The sequence below is a fragment of the Chiloscyllium plagiosum genome, chromosome 26, assembly GCF_004010195.1.
Source record: "Chiloscyllium plagiosum isolate BGI_BamShark_2017 chromosome 26, ASM401019v2, whole genome shotgun sequence".
Classification (NCBI taxonomy): Eukaryota; Metazoa; Chordata; class Chondrichthyes; order Orectolobiformes; family Hemiscylliidae; genus Chiloscyllium; species Chiloscyllium plagiosum.
Genome location: NC_057735.1, coordinates 25,551,775 through 25,571,774, shown reverse-complemented (window position 1 = coordinate 25,571,774; position 20,000 = coordinate 25,551,775).

The following is a 20,000-nucleotide window of genomic DNA, read 5'->3' as shown; positions in this document are numbered from 1 at the left end:
CTTTAATTTGCATTTAGACTGGATCTTGGGGGGTGGGTTTAGCTCAGTTGGCTAGACAACTGGTTTGTGAAGCAGTGTAATACTGTTAGCATGGGTTTAATTCCTGCAACCTGCTGAGGTTACCATGAAGGACTCTCCTTCTCAACCTCCCCCCTCGCCTGAGGTGTGATGGCCCTCAGGTTAGATCACTATCTGTTGTCTCTCTGTAATGAGAGAGCAGCCCTATGGTCTGGTAAGACTTTGGCAACACAGCAGAGGCTGGATAAAGCAATTTAGCACCAGGGCTATGGAGGATAAACTTCTGAAGTGGCTTAAGGTTGGCTTTCCAGAGTAGCATTTTGCAGAGCTGTCTGGAGGACAGAATGTTTTAGGTCTAGTATTATGTAATAAGATAGGGCTAACTAACAATTTTGTTGTGAAAGAAGCTTTAGGGATAGGACTACAAAATTTTAGAATTTTACATTATGTGTGTAAGTGAGGTAACTTAACCTGAAGCAAGGATGTTAAATTAAATAAGGGAAATTGTGAAAGCATGGGACTCAGTGGTTAGCACTGCTGCCTCACAGTGCCAGGAACCCGGGATTGAGTTCCACTTCCGTATGGAATTCGCACATTCTCCCTGTGTCTGTGTGGATTTTCTTCAGGTGCTCTGGTTTCCTCCCACAATCCAAAGATGTGCAGGTTAGGTGAATTGGCCATGCTAGATTACCCAAATTGTTAGATGCATTAGTCAGTTGTAAATATAGGGAGGGGAATGGGTCTGGGATGGGTTACTCTTCGGAGGGTCAGTATGGACTTGTTGGACTGAAGAGCCTGTTTCTATACTATAGGAAATCTAATCTAATTAGCTGAACTGGATTGAGAAAATACATTAAAATGCATAGCTAGAAATAGGCAATTTTTAAAGAATTGTTACATGATGTACAGCAACTCTATACTCCCTCAAGGTGCAAATTGTGATCTGTCAATCATGGCTGACAAAGCAAGGTAAGAATTGTGTAATTTGTAAAGGTTTTATAAAGAAGCCAAAAATAGTAATAAATCTGAGGAATGGAAGTTTTTAGAATACAGAAAAGGAAAACCAAGACACTGATAAAGAAAGGAAGAATAAAATACAAATTCAATGTTGTGGTTCTGTTCGCCGAGCTGGGAGTTTGTGTTGCAGACATTTCTCCCCTGTCTAGGTGACATCCTCAGTGCTTGGGAGCCTCCTGTGAAGCGCTTCTGTGATGTTTCCTCCGGCATTTATAGTGATTTGTACCTGCCGCGGATGAGTGCCATGCCTCTAGGAATTCCCTGGCTGTTCTCTGTTTGGCTTGTCCTATGATATTGTCCCAATCAAACTCATGTTGCTTGTCATCTGAGTGTGTGGCTACTAAGGATAGCTGGTCGTCGTTTCGTGGCTAGTTGGTGTTCAAGCCAAACAGAGAACAGCCAGGGAATTCCTAGAGGCATGGCACTCATCCACAGATTCAATCAATAAGCACATCGACCTGGACCCAATATACCGGCCACTGCAGCGGACAGCTGGAACTGACAACCGGAAGCGGCAGATACAAATCACTATAAATGCCAGAGGAAACATCACAGAAGCGCTTCACAGGAGGCTCCCAAGCACTGAGGATGTCACCTAGACGGGTGACGAAATGTCTGTAACACAAATTCCCATCTCGGCGAACAGAACCATAACAACGAGCACCCGAGCTACAAATCTTCTCCCAAACTTTGAATACAAATTCAATCTTGCAAAACACAAAAAAAAACTGCTCTATGTACGTAAAAAGCAAACATTTACCTAAAATTAATGTGGGTCCATTACAGGTAGACGGAAGATTTTAGAATGGGGAATAGAAAAATGGCAGAGAAGTTAAATGATTCGTTGTGCCTATTTTCAGTGAGGAAGATACAAGAAATCTCTCAGAATTAGAGGCCCGAGTGATGAGGAAGAATGAAGAGTTGAAGAAAATTAGTACAATTAAGAAAATTGTAATGGTGAGATTTATGGAGCTGAAGGTTGGTAAGACCCTGGGATCTTACAATTTACATTCCAGAGTGTGAAAGGAGTTGGCCATAAAAACAGCTGATGGATTGTAATCATCTTTCAAAATTGTACAGATTCTGCAATGATTCCTATGGATTGGAAGGTCGCAAAGTCATTACAAAATTTAAGAAAAGAGCAGGAGAGAAAATAGGCTGCCAGCTTTATATCAGTAGTGGGGATATGCACAAATCTATTGTAAAGGATGTGATTATTGGAGACTCAGCTAAAAATGATCTATATGGGTATAACCTGTGTGGATTTGCAAATGGAAAATCATATTTCACGAACTTGTTAGAATGTTTTGACATACTATTCATAAAACTGATAAAGGACAGTTGATGGATGTAGTATACATAGATTTTCAGAAGGCTTTAGATAACATTCCTTGCAGGAGGTTGGGTAGCAAAACTAAAGCACATGGGACAGAAGCTAATGAATTGAAAGAAAAACAGAAAATACTGCAGAAACCCATATCTAGCAGTGTCTGTGGAGAAATAAAAAGAGAAATAGATGATTCCAGACTTGCTGAATTTTCCCAGCATTTTCGATTTTTATTTCAGATTTCTAGCATATGCAGCATTTTGCTTTAGGTATATAATGCACTGGCATGGATTAAGAATTGGCTAACAAACAGAAAACACATAGTAGGAATAAATAAGTCATTCAAGCTTTGGCAGACTATGACTATTATGGTAAATAGTCAGTACTTGCACCCCAGCTATTCACAATTTAGATCAACGATTTGAACATAGAGACCAAATACAATATTTTAGCATTTGTGGATGTTACAATACCAAGCAGAAATGTGCGTTATGGGGAAAACACACAATGATTTCAGGAGGATTTGGATTTGCTTAGATATCTGCCATGAATATGATATGAAAAAATGTGAGGCTATCCACTTTGGTGGTAGGAAGCTATATGCAGATGACTTCTTAAATGGAGAGAGATTGGAAAATGTAGATGTGTAAGGGGACCCAGATATCCTTGTCACTAAATCACTGAAGGCTAACATGCAGGTGCAACAAGTATTCGAAAGATTAATGGAACACTGTCTTAAATGCAAGAAGATATGAGGACAAGAGTAGTGTAGTGTTGCTTCAGTTATGTAAAAGTTGGTGAGATCACAACGGAGTACTAATTGTAGTTTTGGGTCCATTCTCTCCGGTGAGATGTTATAGTAAGAATTCAACATAGATTCACCAGACTTGTTCCTGTGTTGGTCGGACTGTCCTATGAAGAGAAATTAGACCAATTATACCAGTATTCTCTGAAGTTTCAAAGAATAAGAGGTGACCTCGATAAATACAAAATCTGTAAAGGGTTAGGCAGGGTAGGTACAGGTGAGATGTGTCCTCTGGTTGGAGAACCAGGGGCCACAATTCAAAAATAAGAGAGATGCCAGTTAGGTCTGAAATGATGAGTTTTTTTTAAAAACTCAGATGATTGGGAATCTTTAGAATTGTCTACCCTGAGAGTTGTTCAAGCTCAGTCTCTGAGTATATTTAAAATAGAATTTAATAAATCTTTGATTACCAATGACATAGAGGGTTAGGGGGAATAATGTGGCTAAAAGATATTGACACGTTTGATCAGCTATGATCATTTTAAATAGTGGAGCAGGCTCAGTGTTCCGAATGGCCTACTCCTGTACCAATGTTCCTATCTATATATCCAGGAATGGTTGTTCCCTATTGAATTTAGAAAGAAAGGAGGAGAACATGTCCCCATCTATATCAATGGCGCTAAGTTTGAGAGGGTGGAGAGCATTAAGTTCCTCGGAGTGACGATAACCGACAATCCGTCCTGGACTTCGCACATGGATGTGATGGTCAAGAAGGCACAACAACACTTCTTGTTCATCAGGTGGCTCAGAAAATTTGGCATGTCCATAAGGACCTTCACCAACTTTTACAAATGCACCATTGAAAGCATACTGTTCAGGTGCATAATGGCCTAGTATGGCAATTACTGTGCCCAGGACCATAAGAAATTACAGAAGGTTGTATGCACAGTCCAGACTATCACAGAAGCCAACTTTCCATCCAAGGACTCCACCTACATGGCTCATTGCCGCAGAAAGGCGACCAACATCATCAATGACCCATTGCACTCCAGTAATGCTCTCTTCCAACCTCTTCGATCAGGCAGAAGATACAGAAGCTTGAACTCAGGCACCAACAGGTTCAGAAGCAGCTTCTTCCTGACCGTTATTAGACTGATGAATGGACTCTTTAACTTCAAATACTGCTGATCTTGTTCATGTTGATCTTGCCTAGCACATGCGATGTAACCTGAATATCTCCATCTAAATTTTCTTTTCACTCTATGATCTATATGTCCTTGCTTACCACGATCTGCCGGCACTGCTTGTAAACAAAACGTTTCACTGTACTGAGGTACAAATGACAATTAGTAAATCAAGCTAAATCAAATTCCATTCTCATACTTTGTCCAATAATCTTCAGTTTTTACTTTGAACATTGTGGCACCAACATGCTGATACATACAATGTTACATTGTTGGGGGCTTTATAGTAAACATTCACCATTATTACAGAAAAGTATTTGAACTCTAAAACATATCTGAAATTTGGCCAGTTTAAAAATTAATAAATGATCAATTCATGATCATCAGATGTTTCAAAATTTGTTTCAATGTTAGGAATATTGGAGTGTTACAGTGGTTAATCAGCAATCTATTTCTTGATACATCTTTTATTAATTTTGTTAATAAGTTGATAATTTTTATCCTGTGAATTGAATTAATGCAATGTATGTAAATAGCTTGCTAAAAACAATATAAAGATATGAATGCTAACAACAATTTATAGTAATATGGGCCCACAAAAGAACTAGATTTTTATCATTTAAATATCGGTTTATGGAGCTTAAACTATTAGTATCATTAGTTAGCATTTTACAGCTCACTTATCATGGACTGATAGACATTAGAAGGAGCCCCTGGCCGGTCAGACCCGTTCCAGGTTTTTGAAGGAGCTATCCTATTAGTCCCACAGCCCTGCTCTTCTTCCATAGCCCTCCATATTTGCCTTTTTATCTTGATATCCAATTCTCTTTGAATTTGCTTCCGATTACCCTTTAAGGCAATGAATTCTGAATCATCTGGCCTTTCAAAGTAGACTAATCATCAGAGCAATAAAAGCCAAACCATTTCATAAAAGCTGATTATAGTAACGACAAACTAATTTAATTGATCTTGATTATATTCATCTTTGCTAATTATTTCCATGATTATTGAAATTTTATATTAATGAGTCACATTTTCATATGCGCAAATAGCCTCCAATTTCAGATTTAATATGCAATTCCATTAATGACCTACTTTATTTTTTAAATAAATTGATGCATCAAATCATTTGTCACATATTTATACCTCTGAAAAAAGCCATTTAAACGGAAGCTGTGAAATCAGTATATAAGAGGTGATAGGGTTTAAGTTTAGTTTTGGCAAATTAATACCTACTCTCTTAACGTGCATATGATCTAAGAGCATTCTACAAGTGCTGGTTACATACTGTAAGTCTTCTTACATTTAATGTTTAGTTGCTATTGTCTTGCTAAATCCCAAGTTTGTAAAGTTTATGACTCTGTTATTGCAGGAACCAGCGCATCCATGAAATGTCTTGCAAAATTTACAGAAAGCATTCTATGATTACTTTAAGGCTTGATAGCATTATTCATTCCTTTTTGACTTCTGCATTAGCTGAGACATTTCAAAGGATCACACATACCCCTTCAGTAATTTCTACCAACTTCACTTAATCTTCCACACATTGACGGAGATCAGAGAAAACTGGTTAAATAACACAATTCATTCCTTTAATGTGGTTTATGCTAATCCTCCACTGATTCCAATGCTGGAGACTGAGGACCTTCATAACACTTCAATATCCCACTGCATTACTCATAAATTTACTGTAGTTATACAGGAGAAGTACTGCCAATCCACTACCAGCACAGCGCTTTGATTGATCACACTGAGATTGCTCAATTAACACCAATTTAAAGGTAATTTTGACTGGTGATGTGTATCCACTAGGAACAGCCTCAGATTGTGTACATATATTTCATCAATCATTAGAAAGGAGATGTTAATTGGCATGGGTTAATTTATATCAGGTGTGAAAATGAAAGTGATGAGGTAGATTTTAAATCCAGTTATCTGGAAAATAGAAATGCCACCTATTGTGGTAGTTCCTTGAACATCAGGAGCCTTGAATAATTAATTGGTGTATCAATCTCAATAAATTTTATTGACTCTTTTAGGCTTAGATAGTAGTCCAGGGCAAAATCAGATTATATTTGGCTACATGTAAGTTTTTTGGAGGAATTCTTGCCATGAGAACCAGCATGATTTCTTGCCATTTCTTACCAAATGCATCTCACCAACAATGGTCCATCCCTATGGCACCCCTACCATCAGACTACAGCCCCACTTTACCACATGCTGTTCCCAGGACACCTTGTCACTCATAGGAATATGGGAACAAGAGTAGACCACTCAGCCTGTTGAACCTGCGATTCAATACAATCATGGCTGATTGAACACCTTGATGCCTTTTATCCACAAAATGCCAGCACTTTGTATGCCATTGGCAATCAGAAATCTATCAATGTTTACCTTAAACATAGTCAACAAAATTTCCATCCCTCTGTGATAGAGGAAGTTCAAAATCCTCTGATGCAAATTACAACTTACCAGATACTGACAGAAAGATCAGCATCCCTGGCATCCTGTGCCATATTTAAAAAGCTGCTGTCTAGAGGAGGAGCACTGACATTCTGAACATGCCCTACTCAGTGAACGACAGAGTCAGAAGGTGTCAGAGAAGGGAAAGATGGCACCATGATTTTCAACATTAACCTGCATGTCCTGGTGGATGGGATGATGCAAATAAGAGGAGACCTGCTCCCAGAGGACAGGCTGAAGAGGCTGCATTACCAGATCTTGGCAGCTTGATCCAAGGTCAGTGCCATCTTGATAATTTGGATGAATAAGGTTATAAGACAGTCAATGACCTTCTGCAGTCTGCCAGCGTATGTATCACCACACCATTTGCTCTGCCATCTCACACTCTTGCTGTCAATGCTGCCATCCACCAAGGCACATGCTCTACATTCTCAAAGTTGCCAGCAACATCCTCCCTCACCTGCCTTTATCTGCCACCAACGCCTCCACAACTTCAGTTCATCCTCCTCACTCCCTAAGACTCTCTTCAGCTTTCCACCACTTGCACCAACACTAATGACCATGCTATCTCTGATAACCCTTACAAGACTCATGGGAGAATCACTAATTACTCTCATTGAGTTTGAGTTCCTTGGTAACAGACAATGGCTTGCCCTGCTGGAACTTGTCACCTGAGTCCTTTATAAAACAGACTCCCATCCCATCTCACTCTCCCTAATCCCCCCACTACTCATTACTCATAATGGGCTTTTCTTGTTAATATTCCATTGGCTACATGGGTGTTCTACTGATGGTGGTCAGCAGTTTAAAAAAAATGTTACGGTGATTTTGGTTTTGTGACGGTCACTCAGTTGTGTGTGATAACACTTCTGGGTAGAAAACAAAAAAAAATGCATATCCCCTACCCCACTTTGATCTTAAAAATACACAAAACACTCAGTGATTTTGGTGGTGGGAAGTTGTGTTACTACTTTGGAGTCTAAAAAGAAAAGTAGAGGAGGCCTCCAACTCCATTTTGATTTAATCCCTCCTTCTCTCTATACCTTTCCCTGAGTTTTGATGGTTTGCATTGCCCTTAAAGGGTTTTGCATGTAAATGTTTAATTGGCTACACGTGTTGTATTGATGGTCGTTAGTATTTGAAACTGGGATAGAAAAATATCACTGATTTTTGTGGTGGGAAGGTTCGAGAGTTGTGATCATAGCACTTCTGGTTGTTAAAATAACACAGGCCTAGAGTCATGGTGATTTGTTGGTGGAAATGTCGCTTTTGTTGTGTTAACACTTCCAGATATTAGAGAAAAGCAGATCCAATCCGGTATAAAGAAAAAGTACAATGCAGACCCCAGAACTGCCTGTGCCAGGCTGGGACTAGCCTATGTACGGCATGTGTAGTGGCTCAGTATTGGTGTTAAACAATTACTGATATTGCTTTCCAGTCAGGCTGCCCAATTTCACCTCAGTCAATCCCTTCCCTTTTCTCATTGTGGGAGAAGGCAGCCCACAATAAGATCTAATGGGTGGTGGGTTGTCCAAAATGAGACTGCACATCCCCTATGAGGAAAGAATCCATACCCTCACAAGCGAAGACTGGGGCCATTTCTATTGGATGCCATGACAACCATGCCCCATCTACCAAGTAAATGTCACTCTTCAACAAAACAGGACCCATTGTTTCCTCCTGTTCTTGCCTTATTTATTCTTGAACTTATTTATTCTTACCTCAACTCAGGTTTTACTGCCCTTGTCCAGTTCCTCCCTCCTTACATCTGTGGTTCTTCTGATACTTTACATTATTTTCAGAATTTCCAGTTAGCACGCACCAGATGCCTCCTTTTCATCATGGACGTGTAATCAGGATGGTCTTAGGTCTTTTTGCTTCTTCCAGGAAAAAAGCTCTGAACCATCACCATTTACTAACACCCCCCTCTGCCTGTCTGAGCTCATCCTCACTTTAAACAAATTGTCCTATAATTCCTCCCTTTTTTTTAGATCAAAGATGTGGCCATGGGTACTTGCATGGGCCTCAGTTATGCCTGTCTCTTTGTGGGGTACATGGAACATTCCTTGTTCCAATCCTACTCAGGCCCCCACCCACAAATCTTTCTCCAATACATTGATGACATCATTAGTGCTGCTTCCCACTTTCATTGGGAATTGGAAATATTTATCAATCTCCTTTCAATTTCCAACTTGCCCTCACCTTCACCTAGTCCATTTCTAACTTCTCCCTTCCATTCTTCAATGTCTCTATTTCCATTTCCGGGGATACACTGGCCACTAATATCGATTACCAGCCCACAGACTCCCACAGTTACCTTGACTATACATCCTTAACACCTGCTTCCTGGAATGATTCCATCCCATTCTCCTAGCTTCTCCATCTCCATCACATCATCCCACAGGAGGGCCACCAAAATGTCCACCATGTTCATCCAATGATTTCCTGCTACCATGGTTGACAGGGCTCTTAGCCATGCCTGACCCATCTCCCTTACTTCTGCCTTCACCCCTCTCGTCCTTTCCATAAACTCAATACAGTTCCCTGGTCCTCATTTATCAACCCACCAGCTTTAACATCAAAAGGATCAAAAGCTGCCATTTATGTCACCTCCAGCAGATGCCATGACCAGACACACATTCCCCTCCTTCCATTGCCTGCCTTCTGCAGGGACTTTTCCCTCCAGGGCACCTTGGTCCACTCCTCCTCCACTCCCTACATATCCCCACAAACTCACGGCACCTTCCCATGCAATCGCAGAAATTGTGACATCTGCCTGTTTATCTTCTCCCTCCTCACTACACATGGTCCCGGATACACAATCAACTGAAACCACAATTTATCTGCACAATATTTAACCCAGTCTACTGTATTTGTTGCTCAAAATGTGGTCTCCTCTATATTGGGAAAAACATAGACTGGGTGACTGCTTCACAGAACATCTACACTCTGTACAAAATGATCCTGTGCTTCCAGTCTTAGCACAAGCCAAAAGAGCAGCATTAAACTTTCACTTGGTGATCCTGCGGCCTCAACTTCTCAACATTAAGTTCATTAACTTGAGAACCTGATCAGATCCTTCTATGTTTTGTACCCACCCCCATACCCTGGTCCTGTCACGCTCAATATGACAAGGGGTTAGGGGCAAGGCACAAGCATGGATAGAGGACTTGCTGAGTGGAACAAGACAGAGTGCGGATTAATAGATCATTTTCAGGGTGGCAGCCAGCGACTAGTGGAGTTCCACAAGGGTCAGTGTTGGGACCACATCTATTCAAGTTATACATTAACCAGTTGGATGAAGGAACTGAGGACATTGTTGCCAAGTTTACATATGATACAAAGATAGATAGTGTTGAGGTAGTGGGGTAGCTGGAAAAGGATTTGGAAAGGCTAAGAGAGTGGGCAAAAAAGTGGCAGATGTAATACAATGTGGGAAAGTGTTAGGTTACACACTTTGGAAGGAAGAAAGAGGCATAGACTATTTTCTAAATGTAGAAAGACTTCAGAAACCTGAAGCATAATGGACTTGGTAATCGAAGTTCCAAGATTTGCTCAAAGTTAACGCATAGGTTCAGTTAGCGGTTAGGAAAGTAAATACAATGTTAGCATTCATTTCCAGAGGGCGAGAATACAGGAGCAGGGAATGTACTGCTGAGGCTGTATAAGGCTCTGACCAGACTGCATCTGGAATACTACGAGAAACTTTGGGCGCTGTATCGAAGAAAGGATGCACAGGCTTGGATGTGATCCAAAGGAAGTTCACAAGAATGATCCTGGGAATTAAGGGCTTGTCGTATAAGAAGCAGTTGAGAATTCTAGGTTTCCACTCAGAGAATTTAGAAAGATGAAGCAGGGTCTTGTTGATATTTACAGAATACTGAAAGGCCTGGATAGAGTGGGTGTGGAGAAGATACTTCACTAGTAGGAGATTCTCAGACACGAAGACAATGCCTCTGAGTGAAGGGACAACCATTTAGAACAGAGATGAGGAGGAATTTCTTCAGCCAGAGGGTGGTTAGTCTATGGAACTCATTGTTGCAGAAGGTTGTGGAATCCAAGTTATTGTGTGCATTTAAGATGGAGGTAGATAGGTTGTTGATTAGTCAGGGAATTAAAGATTGCGGGGAATAGGCAGGAGAATGAGGTTGAAAAACATATCAGTCATGAACAGATGATAAAGAAGAATTGATGGACTGAATGGCCTAATTCTGTTCCTGTATCTTGTGGTCTAAATGTTACTTTTATCACAACAAACTTATTCTTACCTGCTCTTAGTCCTATTTTCACCTGATATGATTTGCTTGCAGCACAGCCTACCATTCTGTCCTATTCTTAGCCTTCACTATCATTTATTCAGCTTTTCTTCTGTCCTGGCCTACCCATCAATACTCCCCTTTTCTGCATAGTCTTTTCATATATCTCTATCTGGTCTTCAGCTATTCACTCACCTCTTTCTCCAATGCCCCCAACCCCCTCTTCACCATAAATATTACTTTCTCCAAGCTGATATTCTTTCTGATGAAGAGCTAGTGCACTCGAAATGTTAATTTTGTTTTCTTCTCATCAATGCTGCTAGACCTGTTGGGTTTTGTTGCTTGTGTCCCCTGCAACACAAGTCTGTGCTTCCTATGTGGCCTGCAATGGACTGGAGAGATGTCTTGATGGTTGTGAGGAGTTGAGATATGTTGGATGCCAATATCTGTGGACAAGGGGTACATGTATGAGGGTTGTGCCCAGAGATGCTGTTTGGTATTTACAAATGGAGGCTGATGATAGCCAACGGAGAGTTGAAGTCTCCAGGTACCCACACGGACGTCCAAATCATGATTTCTTGATGTCTATCTTGTTCAACAGGTTAGTTAAGATAAGAATATCAATATTAATGAGGGGAGTTGAGTATAATTACAAGCCATATTCTTCTTAATTGACAACTCATTGCTGCCCAATAAGAAACTCACCACACTTCTTAACACAAGCATTAAAAAATGCAATGAATTGCTCCTGATATCAGAATGGCAATCACTGGACATCTCATTTAACTTTGCCAAAACTCTTGTCATAGCCAATACCTCTCAGACCCTGATATCATGCTGCTTCTTGTATCTAATCAAAACAGATTTTGAGTTTTGCTCCTCCATTTAGTTATTATGATTGAATGTTATTTTACACGGTAGCTTAATAACAGAAGCAGTTTTCTGAAACATAAAATAACATTAAACCAAAGCAGAAATTTCTGGAAAAGCTCAGCAGATCTGGCAACATCTGTGGAGACAATTAAAAGTTTATGCTTCAGGTTGGGCAAGAAATGCTGAGTTGCAGGGATGGGCAGGACTGGCAGCTTAATGTTCCATGATACAAATGCTACAGGAAGGATAGAAAGGGAGGCAAGAGAGGAGGGGGAGTGGCTTTTTGATAAGAGATAGCATTACAGCTGTGCTGAGGGAGGATATTCCTGGAAATACTTCCAGGAAAATTATTTGGGTGGAACTGAGAAATAAGAAAGGGATGATCACCTTATTGGGACTGTATTATAGACCCCCTAATAATCAGGGGGAACTTGAGAAACAAACTTGTAAGGAGATCTCAGCTATCTGTAAGAATAATAGGGTGGTTATGGTAGGGGATTTTAACTTTCCAAACATAGACTGAGACTGCCATAGTGTTAAGGGTTTAGATGGAGAGGCATTTGTTAAGTGCATACAAGACAATTTTCTGATTCAGTATGTGGATGTACCTACTGGAGAAAGAAATTGCAGAAAGGCCAATTTTGATGGTATTAGGCAAGAACTTTCAAAAGCTGATTGGGGGCAGATGTTCACAAGGACAGCTGGAAAATGGGAAGCCTACAGAAATGTCATAATGAGAATCCAGAGAAAGTATATTCCTGTTAGGGTGAAAGGAAAGACTGGTAGGTATAGGGAATGCTGGATGACTGAAGAAATTGAGGGTTTGGTTAAGAAAAAGGAAGCAAGCATATGTAAGGTATGGACAGGATAGATCGTGTGAATCCTTAGAAGAGTATAAAGGCAGTAGGAGTATACTTAAGAGGGAAATCAGGAGGGCAAAAAGGGGACATGAGATAGCTTTGGCAAAAAGAATTAAGGAGAATCCAAAGGGTTTTTACAAATACATTAAGGACAAAAGGATAACTAGGGAGAGAATAGGGCCCCTCAAAGATCAGCAAGGCAGCCTTTGTGTGGAGCCGCAGAAAATGGGGGAGATACTAAATGAGAACTTTGCGTCAGTATTTACTGTGGAAAAGGATATGGAAGATATAGAAAGTAGCGAAATAGATGGTGACACCTTGCAAAATGTCCATATTACAGAGGCGGAAGTGCTGGATATCTTGAAATGCATAAAGGTGGATAGATACCTAGGACCTGATCAGGTGTACCCTAGAAATCTATGGGAAGCTAGGGAAGTGATTGCTGCGCCTCTTGCTGAGATATTTGTATCATCGATAGTCATAGGTGAGGTGCCGGAAGACTGGAGGTTTGCTAACGTGGTACCACTCTTTAAGAAGGGTAGAAAGGGCAAGCCAGGGAACTATAGACCAGTGCATTTGACGTCAATGGTGGGCAAGTTGTTGCAGGGAATCCTGACGGACAGGATGTACATGTATTTGGAAAGGCAAGGACTGATTAGGGATAGTCATCATGGCTTTGTGCGTGGGAAATCATGTCTCACAAACTTGATTAAGTTTTCTGAAGAAGTAACAAAGAGGATTGATGAGGGTAGAGTGGTAGATGTGATTTATATGGACTTCAGTAAGGTGTTTGACATGGTTCTCTATGGGAGACTGATTAGCAAGGTTAGATCACATGGAATAGAGGGAGAACTAGTCATTTGGATACAGACTGTCTCAAAGGTAGGAAACAGAGGGTGGTGGTGGTGGAGGGTTGTTTTTCAGACTGGAGGCCTGTGACCAGTGGAGTGCCACAAGGATCGGTGCTGGGTCCTCTACTTTTTGTCATTTATATAAATGATTTGGTTGCAAACATAAGAGGTATAGTTACTAAGTTTGCAGATGACACCAAAATTGGAGGTGTAGTGGACAGCGAAGAAGGTTACCTCAGATTACAACAGGATCTTGCTCAGATAGGCCAACAGGCCGAGAAGTGGCAGATGGAGTTTAATTCAGATAAGTGCGAGGTGCTGCATTTTTGGAAAGCAAATCTTAGTAGGATTTATACACTTAATGATAAAGTCTTAGAGAGTGTTGCTGAACAAAGATACCTTGGAGTACAAGTTCATAGCTCCTTGAAAGTGGAATCGCAGGTAGATAGGATAGTGAAGAAGGGGTTTGGTATGCTTTCTTTAATTGGGCAGAATGTTGAATACAAGTGTTGGGAGGTTATGTTGCGACTGTACAGGACATTACTTAGGCCACTGTTGGAATATTGCGTGCAATTCTGGTCTCCTTCCTATCGGAAAGATGTGAAACTTGAAAGGGTTCAGAAAAGATTTACAAGGATGTTGCCAGGGTTGGACGATTTGAGCTATTGGGAGAGGCTGAACAGGTTGGGGTGTCAGAGGCTGAGGGGTGACCTTACAGAGGTTTACAAAATCATGAGGGATATGGGTAGGATAAATGGACAAAGTCTTTTCCCTGGGGTCGGGGAAAGGCCAGTACAGAGCTAGTGAGCATAGGTTTAAGATGAAAGGGGAAAATTTAAAAGGGACCTCAGGGGCAACTCTTTCACGCAGAGGTTGGTACGTGTGTGGAATGACCTACCAGAGGAAGTTTTGGAGGCTGCTACAATTGCAACATTTAAAAGGCATTTGGATGGGTATATGAATAGGAAGGATTTGGAGGGATATGGGCCGGCTGCTGAGTTGATTGGACGAGATTGGGTTGGGATGTCTGGTCGGTATTTATGGGTTGGACCAAAGTGTCTGTTTCCATGCTGTACATCTCAATGACTCTATGACTCTAGGAACAGCTCATATTTCAGGAAGCAATAAAAATGTTTCAAATTATCAGCATAATAATGTGGTTATAGTAGAAGTATTGTACTCCATGCTACTTTCTCCCCACCCACACCCTCCTCTCACTTATCTCTCCACCCTTCAGGCTCTCTGCCTTTATTCCTGATGAAGGGTTTTTGCCCGAAACGTCGATTTTACTGCTCCTCGGAAGCTGCCTGAACTGCTCTGCTTTTCCAGCACCACTCTAACCTCGACTCTGGTTTCCAGCATCTGCAGTCATTGTTTTTACCTGGTTCTAAAAGTTGAAGTTTTAAATTGGAGGAAGGCCAATTTTGATGGTATTAGGCAAGAACTGTCAAAAGCTGATTGGAGGCAGATGTTTGCAGATAAAAGGATGTCCAGAAAATGGAAAGCCTTCAAAACTGAGATAATAAGAGGCCAGAGACAGTATATTCCTGTTAGGGTGAAAGGAAAGGCTGGTATGTGTAGGGAATGCTGGATGACTCGAGAAATTGAGGTTTTTGTTTAGAAAAAGAAGGAAGCATATGTCAGGTATAGACAGGAATAGATCGAGTGAATCCTTAGAAGAGTATAAAGGCAGTAGGAGTATACGTAAGAGGGACATCAGGAGGGTAAAAAGGGGACACAAGGTAGCTTTGGCAAATAGGGTTAAGGTGAAGCCAAAGGGTTTTTAATGAATACATTAAGGACAAAAAGGTAACTAGGAAGAGAGAAGGACCCCTCAAAGATCAGGAAGGCAGCGTATGTGTGGAGTCACAGAAGATGGGGGAGATACTAAACAAGTATTTTGCATCAGTATTTACTATGGAGGAAGATATGGAAGAAAAAGAAATAGATGGTGACATCTTGAAAAATGTCCATATTACAGAGAAGGAGAAGCTGGATGTATTGAAACGAATAAAAGTGGATAAATCCCCAGGACCTGAAAAAGGGGTAGCCTAGAACTCTTTGAGAAGCTAGTGAAGCGATTGCTGGACTTCTTGCTGAGATATTTATATCATCGTTGGTCACAGGTGAGATGATGGAGGTTGGCTAACGTGGTGTCACTATTTAAGAAAGGTGGTAAGAAAAAGCCAGGGAAATAGAGACTGGTGAGCCTGACATTGGTTGTGGGCAAGTTGTTGGAGGGAATTCTGAGGGACAGGACTTACATGTATTTGGAATGGCAAGGACTGATTAGGGACAGTTAACATGGCTTTGTGCATGCGAAATCATGTCTCACGAACTTGATTGAGATTTTTGAAGAAGTAACAAAGAGGATTGATGAGGGTGGGGCAGTGGACTTAATCTATATGGACTTCAGTAATGCGTTCGACAAGGTTCCTCATGGGAGACTGGTTAGCAAAGTTAGATCTCATGGAATACAGGGAGAAGTAGCCATTTGGATACAGAACTGGCTCGAAGGTAGAATTCAGAGGGTAGTGGTGGAGGGTTGTTTTTCAGACTGGGGACCTATGACCAGTGGTGTTCTACAAGGATAGGTGCTCGGTCCACCAGTTTTTATCATTTACATAAGTGATTTGGATGCAAACCAAGGAGGTTTTGTTTGTAAGTTTGCAGATGACACCAAAATTAGAGGTGCAATGGACAGCAAAGAAGGTTACCTCAGATTACAATGGGACCTTCATCAGATGGGCCAATGGGCTGAAGAGTGGCAGATGGAGTCTAATTTAGATAAATATGAGGTGCTACATTTTGGAAACACAAATCAGAGCAGAACTTATACACTTAATGAGAAGGTCCAGGAGAGTGTTGCTGAACTAAGAATCCTTGGAGCACAGGTTCATAGTTCCTTGAAAGTAGAATCGCAGTTAGATAGGATAGTGAAGAACGCGTTTGGTATGCTTTCTTTTATTGGTCAGAACATTGTGTATAGGAATTGGGAGGTCATTTTGCAGCCATATAGGACATTGGTTGGCCACTTTTGGAATATTGTGTGCAATTCTGGTCTCTTTCCCAGCGGAAGGATGTTGTGAAACTTGAAAAAACTCAGAAAAGATTTACAAGGCTGTTGCCAGTGTTGGAGCATTTGAGCTGCAGGGAGAGGGTCTGTTTTCCCTGTAGTGTTTGATACTGAGGTTTATAAAATCATGAGGGATATGGATAGAATAAATAGACAAGGTCTTTTCCCTGGGGTGGGGGAGTCCAGAACTAGAGGGCATAGGTTTAGGGGGAGAGGGGAAAAATATAAAAGGGACCTAAGGAGCAACTTTTTCACACAGGGGGTGGTCTGTATATGGAATGAGCTACGAGAGGAAGTGGTGGAGGCTGGTACATTTGCAACATTTAAACGGCATCTGGATGGGTATATGAATAGAAAGGGTTTCGAGTGATATGGGCCAAGTGCTGGCAAATAGGACTAGATTAGGTTGGATTATCTGGTCAGCATGAATGAATTGGATTGAAGGATCTGTTTCTATGCTATACATCTCTATAGCTCTATCTGGATTTCCTGTTGAAGGGCGAATGCCTAAAACAGCGATTCTCCTGCTCTTTGGGTGCTGCCTGACCAGCTGCGCTTTTCCAGCACGACACTCTCAACTCCGATCTCCAGCATCTGCATTCCTCATTTTCTCCTGGCTTATTTATGCTCAGGGCAAAGTCTGATTTGTTATGTTGATATTTTTGCTGTGCGCCGGACAAAATGATAACATTAAGGGAATGACCCTTCTGAGAAAGGGTCCAGCATTTCTTGCTCACCTTCAGTTGTTCTGTCGAAGGTAATGGTGGGCTGTCTTCTTGAACTGCTTGTTGGTACACGCAGAGTGCTGACAGGCAGGAGTGCCAGATTTTCTAGCACAGCAGCAGAGAAGGTAGGGAACTGTAATTCCAAGTCAGGATGGTGTGTAGCTCAAAAGGGAAATTGCAGGTGGTGGTGCTACCATTCATCTTGTTCTTCTAGTTCGTAGAGGTCACAGAAAGTGTTGTCAAAAGTGCCTTGGCAAATTACTGCAGTGCCTCTGGATTGTACACTGTTGCCTCGGTGAGCCAATGGTGCAATATTCATTGAATAGTTCTGTTTCATACATTGTGTTTTTCATGTTAAAATTAATAAACCATAATTATCTTCACAGCCTGCCGACCTCTGTGTTCACATTGCCAATATATTCTCACAGCAGGCGAAACTGCATGTTGGCGACAGAAACTTGCAAATTCTGTTTCATAACGTGTACTTCAAACCAACAAGAGCTTGTATCTTTCAGCTGCATTGTTTTCTTGTTTTTGCTTTCAGTCAGAACTGACCTTTATTTTGCTACTAACATGCACTCTGGACCAACGCTTTGTGTCTTCTTTACAACTATTATCACTCCCTTTGCCTGTTATTCTCTGACAGCTTTGATCTCTAATTTCAATTGCCCTCTAATCTTTTCCTGACCTTCTGTTTTGTCCCACTTGACTCTCTCCGTTTTTTCAACAGTGTAAAACCCATCACATTTCCACCTCTCTTCAATTCTGAAGAGGAGTCATAGAGAACTTAAAAGCAGATCAATCAGAACCTGTGGAAAGAGGAAAATTGTGAATGTTTTATTCTATATGATAGTACCTTTAACATAATGAAAGCTTTAAAACCTTTAACATACTTAAAGCACTCCACAGAAGCACTGTACAGAAAATTACACTATACAGACTTAGGAACAGGGGTAGGCTAATCAGCCCCACTGCAGATGCTGAAGGTTAGAGTCGAGAGTATGGTGCTGGAAAAGCACAGCAGGTCAGTAGCATCCGAGGAGGAGGAGAGTTGACATTTTGGGCAAAAGCGCTTCATCACACTTCCTGATGAAGGGCTTTTGTCCAAAACGTCGACTCTCCTGCTCCTCAGATGCTGCCTGTGCCAATCAACCCCTTGAACCTGTTCCACCATTCAATAAGATTATGGCTGATCTGTGGCTGAACTCGAAATGCCTGCTTTGGGCCAATATCCCTTGGTATACTTGCTTAATAAAAATTTGTCTTAGATTGAAATTTCACAATTGAATTAGCATTGACCACCATTTGAGGAAGAGTGTTCCAAACCTCCACTGCTCTTTGTGTGTGGAAGTGCACACATACATGTATGCACATATAATGTTTGATCAAATGATAAAAAAAACTTAACTGAAAAGTGTTATGAGTGAGCAAAGAATGGTAGGGAGATGGAGATATTGTATGAACTTCAGGACTTCGGCAGCTGAAGAAACAATACCTGATACTGAAATAATTCAAATTGAGACTGCTGAATAAGTCAAAATTGGAAGAGTCCAGATGCAGATATAGTGGATTTGAGGCTGGAGGAGATTACAAGAAAAAAAGGACGGGCAAAGCTATGAAAAGATTTGAAGTTAAGGGACAGAATTTTGAAATTAAACATGGCTGGAGGTAAATTAGGGAACACTGGTTTCGAAGGGGAAGAGGTTTGGTGTGAGTGTAGACAAATGCAAAAAGTGGTTTGGATTACCTTAAGTTTATGGAGGGTCGGAGGTGAGACATCAGATAGGAGTACATTGGAATAGTCAACTCTAAACATAACAAAGCCACGAGACAAAGGTTCAGCAACAGATGACCAGAGGCAAATCTAGCTGCTATTATGGCAGTGGAAATAGTTGTTCTCAGTTATGGTGAAAATACGTAATTGTGAGCTCATCGGGAGTCAAATGGGAAGGTTGTGAATAGATCCATTCAGTCTGTCAGACTGGCCACAGAGAGGGGTGGAGTTGATAGCTCAGGAATGGAATTTGGAGTGAAGATGTTGGTGACAGTAAAGCTGAGTGTCATCAATCATTTCTTTTGAATGTTGCCCTCATGTACTGAGAATGGCTGATTTGGACATTAATTCCTGAGAATGTAACAATCACTGGAATGGAAAGGAGACCTGGGAAGGTTGCTCCCTGGATCCCTCACAGATATCTTGTTGTGGGATCTAACAGGCTGCAGCAAAGTAGGCTTTACCATGGATAGAAAGAAGAGGTCAGCCTCTCAAACCAAGTAGGTGTGGAAGGAAGTGGCTCAGGAAGTGAGCAGAAGGACTATATGTCTTCTGAAATGGAGAAAGTGCACCAAGACAACCCAGACCCTCAGATGTACTGACAGGTGAGTGGGATGACACATTCAGGTGCTAAGTCGACAGGGACTTTTCTTGCACTCTCCTGCTCGGCACTGCTCAGATTCCTACACCTTGCAGTTGTTCTCATTCAACTCCCTCTTTCTTGCACCACCATCTGAACAACAAGCACTCACACCCATCATCTCATTGAAACGATCTCACACCTATATCCCAGAGTCACGCTATTTCCTCCCACCCTTTTTCACACAATCC